Raw genomic sequence first — 12067 nt, 5'->3', positions numbered from 1 at the left:
AGAGAGCAAAAATGTGGCCTGTCTGTGGGTCCCCGAGAACAAGATTGAGAAATACTGCTTTAGACTATTGGGGCGGGGGGGAAGGGTTGGTAGACCTAGTTAAATTATTCTATCCCATAAAATCCCGGGCATCTTATGGAGCTTCCTGGGCTAGAACTACCTGGAGAGTGATGTGAAGGGTGTGGGTGGTGATCATGTCATGTTCAGTGTGCCTTTTGTAAGATATATTCCTAAAGGGGGGTTTAATATATAAACATTCAAGAAGATAAGGAAGACATTACTTTTTATTAGGATTGTTTGTATTTTATCACCCAGCTACTGAGTACAGGTTAAAACTAAATAAGCCAGTTGATGATCAGTCGTCTGCCTGTGTAATTCCAGTGTGCCATGCCTGCCGGAAATGGCCACTCAGAGTACCATCCAGGACACGAGCAATGAAATTACTGGGAAATAAAATTACAGGAGAACATCCATGCCTCACCATGGACACGCTGTAATTAAACTCCCCGCGAGAGAGGAGGCCAGGTGGAGTTCTTATCCATTTGCGAGGCAGACTTGCAACTTTGCACTAGGCTATCATCGCCTAAATGTGACTCTTTATCCATTTACTGAGGCAGTGCTGCTTCATTACTGGACTTCAAGAGCACAGTGTCAGTTTTTTTATCCCGAGACTGAAGAATCTGGGCTGACAGCTATTACCCCGGCAGTGCCGGCGGCCCGCGGACCTGGGGTTTTGCGTGCCTCGTTTCTGCTGAGATCAGCGGGCCGAATGCGCCGCCCTGGCTGGCGTGAGCGGCCGGGCTTTGCCGTTTCTGAGCTGGTCAGTTGCTGCCATCCCGCTGATCCTGGGTCACTTCTCTTAGGATCGGACTGTCCTGCCGGGTCTCTTTATTCCGTAACAAGATGGTGCCACCCAGCGTGAATCTGTCCACGCGAATGCCCCGCCCTGCCGCGAGTGCTGCTGGAAAACACCGGAAACTCCATGAAATGCAAACTCTTTAAATGCTGCCCGAGTCCATAAAGAAAGGCAAGTTTAAAATGAACTGAAGTGATAACTTTAGCAACACATTTATAGATTGCAATTAAATCAACGCATTAAGCCATTAGGACTTGGGACTGTTACGTCTTTAAATATAAAATGATGATCATGGCATCAGTATCAAGAGCAATATATGCAATTACTGCATTTATTCAGCTTAACAGCCTCTAGGCCTTTAATTTATGATTATCATTATGGGCTATCGCTCATTCCTCCTCGAAGTTTTGGTTGCACTGCACTTATTTTTTCAATTATTTTTCTCAAGTTTACATTCATAACCGTTCCTCTTATTTGCCAGTAATGCATTCTCTGACAGTCACACCACTTGTTAAGGCAATTGACCAAGCTTGCTGAATGTAACGTTAATGAATTTTTATAAAAGCAGTAGCAGAGAAGCTGCTGGAGAGCTACTGTATACAACAGGAACATTTAAATAAAGATTTATGGTGCAAGAATACAGTGTAATGGTTTGGAATGCTTTATCTCAGTTGTCATGTGTTCATAATTAACTGTGAAAAGAGTGTAATCTCCTTTATGCTTTACACAAGTCTACGTTGGTGCTGTTTAATTCATTTTGATTTTTATATCATTTCATTCCATAAATCAAAGCCATTCAGCATACAGCACAAGGCTCCTGACATGCGAGGGTTAGCCGACTGACATTACTTGAATTTCTCTGAACTGAATGGTTGAATACAAGCCCTTTTCTTCAATGGAGAAGCCTTCCCGCTATCCTCTGCCATTATTTCACCCCCCGGCTTAATTATCCTCATTTGGGAAAAAAAAAACACACTGCAAAGCACTAGGGCTTTCAGAAAAGAAGGAGAAAAAAAACGGGAGCCAGTTATGTATTTTCCCCGAAGATAAAGTGTGAGCTCTTCACGTTTGCCTGGGTGTCCCAGCTCCGTTTCCCACATCGCCGGAGGCCAGGCGTTCCGCGTTGGATGACATCAGCCGCTTCACGGGCGAAAGCGGCCGGTCACGAGGCGCCATCCCCGCTCTGCCCATCCTGTCCGGCATTAAGGACGGGCCAGCTGAATGAACAGGGCCGCTTGAATAGGCCCAGCCGGGCAATTAAGACTGATTGAGAGGCGCGATTGTGCTCAAACAGTGGCCCCTGAATTCACGGCGGCCCAGAGTCCCCATTCCCGTCTCGCTCTTCTGTAGGAATTTCCAGGAGCGAAAACACTCGGAGTGGCAGAATAAATAAATAAAAAAACAAAGCGAAAAAGAAAAACCCAGCGACATGAACATGAATGGAGAAATGAATAAGCGAGCGTTTTCCTGCAAATCGCTAATCGGGGGGGGGGGGGATTTTTCCTTTCGGATGCAAAGCGTGGGATCCTGCAAGTGTCTCTCAAGTGCAGAAGATGCCTGGACTCTGGTAAAATATGGCTTGAATATTAAACTCCGGGGAGAGCGTGATGATGACGGGAAGGAGAGGACGGTGATGCCGTATGCCCGCCTGCAGCGGAACAATGCAGCATCCGGTAAGGATTATGCTCCTTCCACTCTTCAGCAATACGATGTTTTCAAAGCCAGGGAAAAGAAATACAATATATCAAATGATGCGACAAAATTAAACACAACATCCGTCCATCTTGTATAACCTCTTATCCCAGAGTTGTGGAGAACCTGGAGTGGGGGGGCATCCTGCATGGAATGCCATACATACACACACACACACACACACACAGACACACACACAGACACACACACAGACACAGACACACACACATGTAGGGTAAACATATCCTTATGGGGACCGCTCATTCATTTCAATGGGAAAAAAGGTAACGCTAACTATGACAACCTTAACCCCCACCCTGCCCTAACCATAACCATAAGTAACCTAACAAAATACAAGAGTTTTTGCATTTTTAGTTTTTTCATAGCAGTCACTGATTTTTATAAAATAGAGTTTTCCCTTATGGGGACCAGGAAACCGGTCCCCATAAGGGAAAAAAAACGGATATTTATCACGTTATGGGGACATTATGTCCCCATAAGGATAGGTAAACCTGCTCACACACACATACACACACACGCACACACACACGCACACACACACACACACACACACACTCAGACACCAGGAATTACCACTTTGAGCCACTGGGTCACCCTGACAAATAAAGGTTTTTTAATTGTCTGTCTTATTTTATATTTATGATTTCACTGGCAAGGTGTCTCACCAAATCACACTGTACATTTCTTACGTAGCAATTCCGAACTTAATGAACACAACCATCCATCTCCCATAATCACTTATCCGGTCCAAGGTCCTGGTGAGTCTGGAGTCCATCCCAGGAAGGGAGGGTACATCCTGGGTGGGGTGCCCGTCCATCACACGACACACAGAAATGTATCTGCATGTGGGAGGAAACCCCCCGCAAACATGCAAAATCCACACAAACGGAACTGGGAGCCGGAATCAAACCAACAACGACCCACAGGTGTGCGGCTACAGTGCTAGCAATTAGCAAACAGTTAACAGCGATCACATGTGCACCTCGCTCACACCACAAGCTGACCTGTGCTGTCCCCTTCTCACTGGAGGAGTTTCACGGACCTGTTTCAGCCCTGCAGATGGATGGCATGTTCGCCAGTTATGTTAATCGCGGGTGCGGCGGCCTCCCAGTAATGCTGCAGCTCCACGTCTTAGATCCGCGGCCCAACCTCTTTCAGCATCTCTACCAGCATCTCTATTACGCATTGACCAGGCGGCGCCTCTGAGTGACTTCACAAATTCAATATCTTAGAGCTATTATACGTCCAAGGGCCTCATTGTTTCAAATCATAAATGAATTGGAAAAACAGCTAATACTTCAAAGGACTGAGTTCATTGATTTTGCAGTAAAAAGAAATAAGAAGGCGGCGGTCTTGGCAGAAACTTACACCTGTCAGGCTGTGGATTTAGAGCCCTAACCTTCAGCCACTGAATAGATGACTTTTGATGACAGGCCACCAGGTCTAACTGAGACTTATAGCACTCCTGGGAAAATGTCTGCCCTCCATGATTCCAGAGATTAATTTTGAAACCTATTTTGCTTGGTCACCTATGGAATATCAAAAATATCACAATCAAAATTATTAAAAGTGTACAAAAACATGCACCAATAACGAGAGAAAACGCCAACATCAGCAAAATGAGATAATTAATTCGTCATCGTGCTGGATTTTGTTTTTAACTACGGCGACGTCTGGGCAGTCCCTGACTTGCAGGAACTAACACAGCCTTGCGTTATGAAATTGGTTCCAAATGTTTCGAGATGCTGTCCTGGGTTATTCCCTGCCTCGGCTTGTAAGGCTCCGGATCCCCGTGTCCTGGCATAGTGCAAGCAGGTATAGAAAATGGATAGATGGATGGGTATTTTCAGGTAAAAACCTTCACTCCGTCGTTTTGAGTTGCAGCTGCGAGTAAATATATTCTACTAACAAAAACACTGGGTCTGTGTAAAAGGAGGTTCTCCATGACTAAAATGCATCCTGAGGAGCAGTATTGCGTGTGGGGAAGCATATATTCTTTGCTTTTAGTGATGCGCACAGTGAAGTGGACCCTAGTGATGAAAAAGACTGGAAGTCCTAATGGAACTGAGCCACAGAAATCTTACAAATTGCCAATACCTTGAGTAAGGGACAGATGAGGCAGCTCGGGATGAATGAAATGGACCTGAAGGTTTGCCGGCTTAAGCTCCATGAATGGACCTGCTCTAGTACTCCTAAGTGAGGTACTTAAAGGTCTAAATTAGCCCAGTGAAATATCCGGCTGCAGAAGTGGGTAAAAATTGTAATTTGCTTTGGATAAAAGCATCAGCCCAGCAAATAAATGTAAATGCCACTGTAAAGATGACTGAGACCACCTCGGGTTTTAAAGAGATGAAAATTCTTCGCCACTGGAGAGCTAAGTTGAGATGAGATTATTTCGGCCAAAATCTGGGTCACGTCGGGTCACCGTTATTTTATACTGGCTTCAAATGCCACCTGATCCTCAGCCATTTCTCCTTCTAAGGGACTGAAGTCCGAACGTGGTCAGTTCGCTGGGTAATTAACCTCCACCTCCTCCCTCTTTCCATCATCTGAAACGCGCTGCCCAGTCCTCCGTGCCCTTGAAGCGCTCAGGTTCCCGGCAGAGGGTTTCTCCCTGAAGTATAAGCCCTGTAACTCACCCTGAGCGCTGGTCATGGGCTCCGAGCTGAGCTGTGCTTGATTTAGGTGAACGTCCACTGGATTCCCCGTGCTGATAACCTCACCCCCCTCCGCCCCAGCTGTCCCCCTCCCCAGTCTCTCCACTGTGCCATAGTTATGGAAGAGAGGATGCGTAGATGCAGGCTCCACCGTGGCATCGGTTAAATCTCCCCGGAGGGCCAGTCAGCGGCACAGACGGGCACGTCTGCGGTTCATCTGCCCGTTTCTATGGCTACGCTATCCTGGAGATCTTGTGGAAGGGGCTTGCGGACTGGCTGACATTCACAGTGACCCCAAAGACAGAGTACCAGGTGAGCGTCTTTACAGAAGAAAGGCGATGTACGTGTTTGTGCACTTTACTCTGACTGCCCCAGCAAATCTACAGCTATTTCTGCTTAGATTCTTTCATGGGCTTTGACCCAGAGTGCACCCAGCACCAGTTGCATCAAATGAGCACCAAACCTTTATCTGGTGCGGTTTTGCATATTTCCACCTGAAGATCTACTCAAGCGATTTACAATTAAAAATAATCTTTCTTTAGATTATATGTTGAGCCAACAGAACCAGAGACATATTGGGAGAGACAACTTTAAGTGAATATACGATCCATTTGGCCCATAATTCGCAGTGCATGGGGATATTGCTAACAATTCAGAGTTCAGCTCTGTGGGCGAGGAAACCTTTACAGAGTTCTTTTTAGGAAAAAATCCCAATTAAAGCACATTGTGAAAGGAAGCACTGTCTATGAAGTGCAAAATACTCTGAAAATGTATTTTATACTAAGCGCTAATAGAGCGGTCATGGCTTAGGTATTCTTCGCCCAATGTCTTATTCATTATCAACGGACTAGCTGTATTGTCCCCTGGCACACAGTTAGAATTGACTCTGATTGGTCAATTACCTGCCATTGATCTTTGCAGATTTGCTTGGAACAGTAAAAAAAAAAAAAAAAAAAGGAAAAAAAAAAAAGTAGATGATACATTTACCACAATTTTGTAGGAACGAACAACTACGCAATTAAAGGCAGCCAGTAAATTAAGGGTTAGATTGTAGCTTTGAAAGGACTACTGACATACTGGGGCTCAGTAGCCTCAGAGATAACATTGTGGGTAATTATAAGGAGTCTGAAATGTTTTGAATCCAGTACTCTGACAGCTCATCAATGGAAAAGCAGCGTCTCGCCTGAGTAATACTAAAGACTGTATTTTCACCTGACAGCACCTATTTACCTCACGTAAGAAACACTTTCCCCAAGAGTGCAATAAGATGGAAACAGTGGAGTAGTTTCCAAATGTGCCTCATGCTGCAGAAGGTTTCAGGAAGACTCTCTTTCACAAACCCTTTAATCTTTCAGCCCTGCACTGTTCTTCTTGTTAGCTTTGTGCTGGGGGCAAAGGTCTCAGACCTGGTGGCAGAGTGAGCTGGATATTTTTGCAGGATGAAAGGGGCTGATGTCTGTCGACAACGTTTCTAGTGGGGAACTCTACTGTAATGGACATGGTATATGAAAAAGAACCCTGGCTTGGGTCACCGCATCAGTCCTAACCCTGTCTTCCGTGACTTTCCATCCTATCATGGCAATGATGCATCCATCATCAACGCCACATGCACCAGAGAGGATGTGGACTCCATCGCAAATAGCAAGACCTGGCCATCTGCCCTATCCACTCCCACAGCCACAGTATTAGCAGCCCTAAGGCTAGCTAGAGACTGGTCAACGTTTCCTAATGCTTGAATAGACACAACACACGCCAGAATGGGGAACATATGTGCATTGGTTGTGGATTAAAACATCCACAGAATGCAGGGCTGCAGTTGTATTCTGTAATCAGCTTGGTCATCGGCATGGTGGTCCCACACCACCCAGGTTGTGGGTTCAAGTCCCTCTCCTGGCTCGGAGTCCAAAGTTTGCTTGGGTTTCCTGCAGGTAGTCTGTTTGCCTACCACGGTTCAAAAGCATGCTTCAAGGTGAACCAGAATGTCTAAATTGCCCTTAGTGTATGAGTTTGCGCCTGTGTTTCCTGGGATAGGCTCCAGGATTGCTCTGACCCTGCTCTAGATAAGTGGTTATGGAAAATGGTTGGATAATCCATATTTATTAGATTCATGAATTTCTCTCTGGCAATGAAATTGTAACAGGAAGCCAACCACTCGGAATGCAATACACCTAGACGGGCAGTGGAGAAAACAGATTGAAAGGAAGACTAGGGTCAGCTAATGTTAATAGTAAACTTATGCTACCTGGTCCTTCATGAGAGTGAGCCCCGCTCTATTTCCCATTCATTAACGTTTTGTGCACATGGTAATATTAGTGATTGCCCAGTTAAACTGCAGATCCAGGTTTCCCGCAAATTTTAGAGGTTTCTGTCAATGATTTCAAAAGGGAGCCTAAAATTTCTCGATAGATGCTGGTCTGGAGCCGGTAATTATCCAGTTCACTGTGGCTGACGGCTGCCGAAAACCACTGCCTCAGCCGGCAGAGCTCCCCTGCCACTCCGCCGCTTAACTCCATCTTCAGTAAGCTCGACTAGAGTCATTCTGAACTGAATTAAAGTTTTCTGTGACGGACGAGCCAGAGTCGCAGTAGACAAATTGAATTTCTGTGGTCGGGTGGCTTGATCACACCGACTGGCTCGAAAATAAGCTGGAAAAAAAAACAAAATCGCCTGGGGTACTTGACCATAATAGTCCAAGGAGTAATGAGAGGAGGAACACGAGAGCGACCGCCGCTTTCCTTCATTTGTGCCTTGACTGCATGCAACCTGATGTTGCGTGTTGCTGGAAAAAAACAGCCTGACTGAAAATGCCTGTTTGTAACCACAATGATGCATTTATGATAGCATTTACACTGCATTAATTCAGACAAATATATCACAACAGGCATAAAAGGGAACCCAGATGCAGTGAAACATATATAAAGTTAAATAACCCTGGAGCTCAAAATAGTTGAGGTTCTGCTCGAAAGGAAAACTCCCCGAAAAAAGTAATCTGAACACAGAGACACACAAACACACATAGTCATTTCTGCTTTATCCTTGGGTCCCTATGGAGACTGTGAATCTGGAATTGTTTCCATAAAAAAGTACAGTATAACAATGCAATGCAATCCCATGGCCAACATGATCCTTTATATAACAATCAACAAACACTCCACCATCTGGTTGTCCAAACCAACCTGCTTCTCCCATGATTCAAATGGAAACACTTGTATCAAGGTTATGGAGTTTAGAAATTTGCAAGGATAACCACACTGGATTGTACACCCAGGAACTGCATGTGTCAAGAACAGAGGACCCTGTGTTTTAAGTAAAAGTGCATAAACAACAATGCACAAATCAGAATTTGATGAGAGTGAGATTTTTTTTATTCATTTTTTAGTTCTCTTCAGATTCATCTGCATGCAAATTCCAGGACCCGGAATAGCATGTCAGAATAACAGTACGTGTCTCTGTTTCAATAAGCAAATGGTAAATTATTAACTGCAGGCATCTCAATGGCTATGCATCTAATTCACATTCGCTTCATCTCTGTGATAGATGTGTCACAAGGCTGGCGAATGAAAGCGGGCGGACACTGAAATCCGTTTCCTACAGAGAACAAGGGCAGATGGTTGTTTTCACCGGGGTGGAGGGAGTAATGAAATGCAATGAGACGATCCGGTCCCCCTTGTGGTGATGAAGGAGGATGCAGTCCCCAGTGCAGATGAACTGAAGACATCTTCACTTGAGGCCAAAACAGGTTCTTCTGAGGAAAAATGTGCAATCCAGAAAACAAAATTTAAAAAAATGTTTCAAAGGCCATTCAGTGAACAGTGAAAGGGTTGTTTAGTGAAAGAAACTTTTTGCTTACACACACACGCACGTGTGACTTGAATTTGTAGCTCTGATAAGAAATATTACCTGAATGCTACAAAAACCTCATTCTGCCTGCGTCTGTTCTCCATACTCCATGTCTCAAATGTCTTAAGTCAATATTTGAGGGTCTTGTGCTCCTGATGCTCTATTTTTTATTTTTTTTTTTTAAAAAGAAACTTTCTGCCTCAATACTAATTAAACCAAAATATGGCACTATGGCGTGGCACGACTCTAGTGTGAATTCACACAAATCTGTCCCCTTTTGATCAAGGTCAGAATAAAGGCCTTGAAAAATAAATTACCTTTGAAAACTTTTTCCTAACAGATGGTAGCCATCTTGCTTATCGCGGGGAGGCAACGTTTTTAACAGCGTACCTCAGTACTGTTCACTTGTACTGCCTGATTGAACACAGGTGTAGTGGTTGATTTACGGTCTCACTGTCCAACACTCATAGAAATACTTATTACTGATGACATGGAATGTAATTGCTAATTTTACGCTCCAGAAGCCACATTTTTCCTTTTTATTGTCAGATCTTAAGAGCTATCCATCCTTCCTCTTCTCACCGGCCATTGCCCCGGCTCTCGGGCATGTGTCGCCGTGACGTGTGACGGTAATTTTAGCCAGTCAATTGCAATCTCCGCACCCATTCCTCAAAAATGGGGACATGCCCCTCCTGTGGGGCAATGATCAAGCGCCGCACGGCGGGGAGAAAAAAATAATCAGAGAATCAATGAATAAAATGAATAAACAAATGATCGCCCAAAATGATTGCCTGTTATAGCCTGAAAGAGGTAGGGTATATGACTGTGCTATGAATATATCAGTGGGAACAGCCTCTTCATTAAAGACCACATCACCACCTTAGCCGCCAGCTTCAATACACTTTTGTACCGTTTCTCACTCCAAAGTTTAAACTTAATTAAGGCACAAGATAGACAGACAGATACATAATCACCATTTGGTTCTACTGGTCTTATGATTCTTTCTAGAAGCTTCCCAAACCGAAAAACTGGGAAAGTTAATGCCTGTTAACAGGGATAATTCTGCTACAGTCCAAATGTACCCACGCAAGATGTATATTAAAGCCGTTCCCGAGCTGACCTTCGAATGGAGCCGCTCTCACTCAATTAAGCGAAATTTGTGTGCATGAGCGTGTGCTGTGCGATGATTTCCACTGGGGATGTAGCTCTCGCAGCCGGTTCTAGAGGCATTCCTTAAACGCCACTGTGACAGAAGCTGCTTTAATGCTGATAAGACAAAACCAGCTGGTTTGGATGGACAGCGAACTGGAGCTGCTGTGATTCGTCACATATAAGCCAGTGAGTTGGCATTAAATCAGGCCGCCTCCCCAGGCTTTCAGAGTTAAAAATTCTATCTTATTAACAGACTACTAGAAAACAAACTACTGCCGCAAAATCTTAATCATAGCCTGGGTGCCCTAACATCGAGTGGAGCTCGGGGGGGGGGGGGGAGGGGGTCATTCTCAAAACGTTTTATCCATAAAACATTTTTTTTCTCCAGTGTGGTATATTGGCTGCTACAGCCACTGGGAATTTTATGCCATGCTTGTAAATGAGGTTTACTGGAAGCATTGTTTGCCGTCTTTATTGCAGTGTTAGGCAAACAAGCAAGAAACAAAATCTCCCCAGTCAGTAAGTCGTGTGGCTCCTTGACCTAGATCAGTGGTCCCCAACTATTTTTCCCCGAGGGTCAAACTCCATCAGCACACAAAGCCAAGGTCCATTGCGTCCGGCAAAAAGGGCCAACTTGGGAGGATGGGTGGAGGGGGGGGGGGGGGGGGGGGGGGGGGGGGGCAGTCCCCAATGATAAAATTTGCCAACCAGGGGGAGGGGAGAACTAGACGTTTCAATTGTGGAGTCTGCCATTTGACGACCACTGACCTAGATGTTAATTTGATAACCATGGTAGGTTGAGGACCATGTTGATCAAGCTGAAGACAGTTATTATCCATCATACTTCCATCAAGGTCATATAGGATACAGTAAAATCATTCCCAGTGCAACAGCTTATACAAAGCCTTGTGTTCTTCCAGCATAGCTGCACAGCTTTGCTAACCTGGGCAGGCCACTGCTTATACCTGCTGTTACGAGGCATCCATGCCGGGATGACAATTTCAGGTCTAAAAAGATTGACTTTTTTTACAAATGAAACAAATATGCTTTAAGAGCGCAGCCAGAACTGTGGACACAGATGCTGGTTGAAGCTTGTCTGATTTAACAAAAGTGTTATTGTGATATTATAGTTAAATCTCAATAAAAAGCAATCCTTTGGAGGAACTGAACCCCACATCAGCCAAGTAGCAGTCAGGCTGCTTGAACTCCTAACAAATGGATAGCTTTGGGCAGCTGGGAAGCGGCTCTCCACTTTCATTCCTTTGGGTGTGTCAGGCCTGCAAGCCATCGCATTGATACTTTCATTTAGATTTATTCACTTGGCCGAGTAGTTTACAGGAACAACAATGCCAATAACAACAGTGATAAATAGTATTGCACATCATGACTTCCATGCCTTGTGGAGTGGTCTGTCTGTAATACAAGCAAGTATTAACATCTGGGACGTCGTTACCTTCAGATTTCAAGGTGCAGCACCGGCCGTGCACCCCGGGTCACTCCTGCAGCAGTCACAGCATGTATCATCCCTCGATCGGGCCACCGGGCTGCGCCACATTGTTTTTCCCTTTCATTTACACTGGCAGGCTTCGGAAATCTGCAGCGGGGTGTGTGCGCGCCGGTCGGCAAACAAACGTGACAGCTTGCGCGGGAAGCCGCAGACAGATCCGCAACCTGAAACATTCACACTTCCGCTCCGGGGGCCAGCTTGTTAATTACAGTCGCTCCGAGAATGTGATAATTAGTCTGTTTCACGGCAGCCAAACAGGTCAGTATGAAAGGAAGCTCGATGCTGCCGCTGAGATGTAGTCATCCATGTGCTTATTTCTTTTCAGACGTTACTGTTTTCCTC

At 45.0% G+C, this 12067-nt stretch overlaps 1 long non-coding RNA gene across 1 annotated transcript; it reads right to left on the bottom strand.

Annotated features, from left to right (window-relative positions):
• Positions 1-8568: 8568 nt before the first annotated feature.
• On the bottom strand, positions 8569-11816 carry LOC111839200 (uncharacterized). The gene is made up of 2 exons (XR_002837051.2): positions 11672-11816; positions 8569-8971 (listed from the first exon to the last, which is right to left on the bottom strand). It is a non-coding gene; the product is annotated as an uncharacterized lncRNA (long non-coding RNA).
• Positions 11817-12067: the final 251 nt, after the last annotated feature.

This window comes from Paramormyrops kingsleyae, chromosome 2 (assembly GCF_048594095.1).
Source record: "Paramormyrops kingsleyae isolate MSU_618 chromosome 2, PKINGS_0.4, whole genome shotgun sequence".
Classification (NCBI taxonomy): domain Eukaryota; kingdom Metazoa; phylum Chordata; class Actinopteri; order Osteoglossiformes; family Mormyridae; genus Paramormyrops; species Paramormyrops kingsleyae.
Note: the sequence above shows the minus strand (reverse complement) of the source record. Positions and strands in the feature narration are given on the sequence as shown.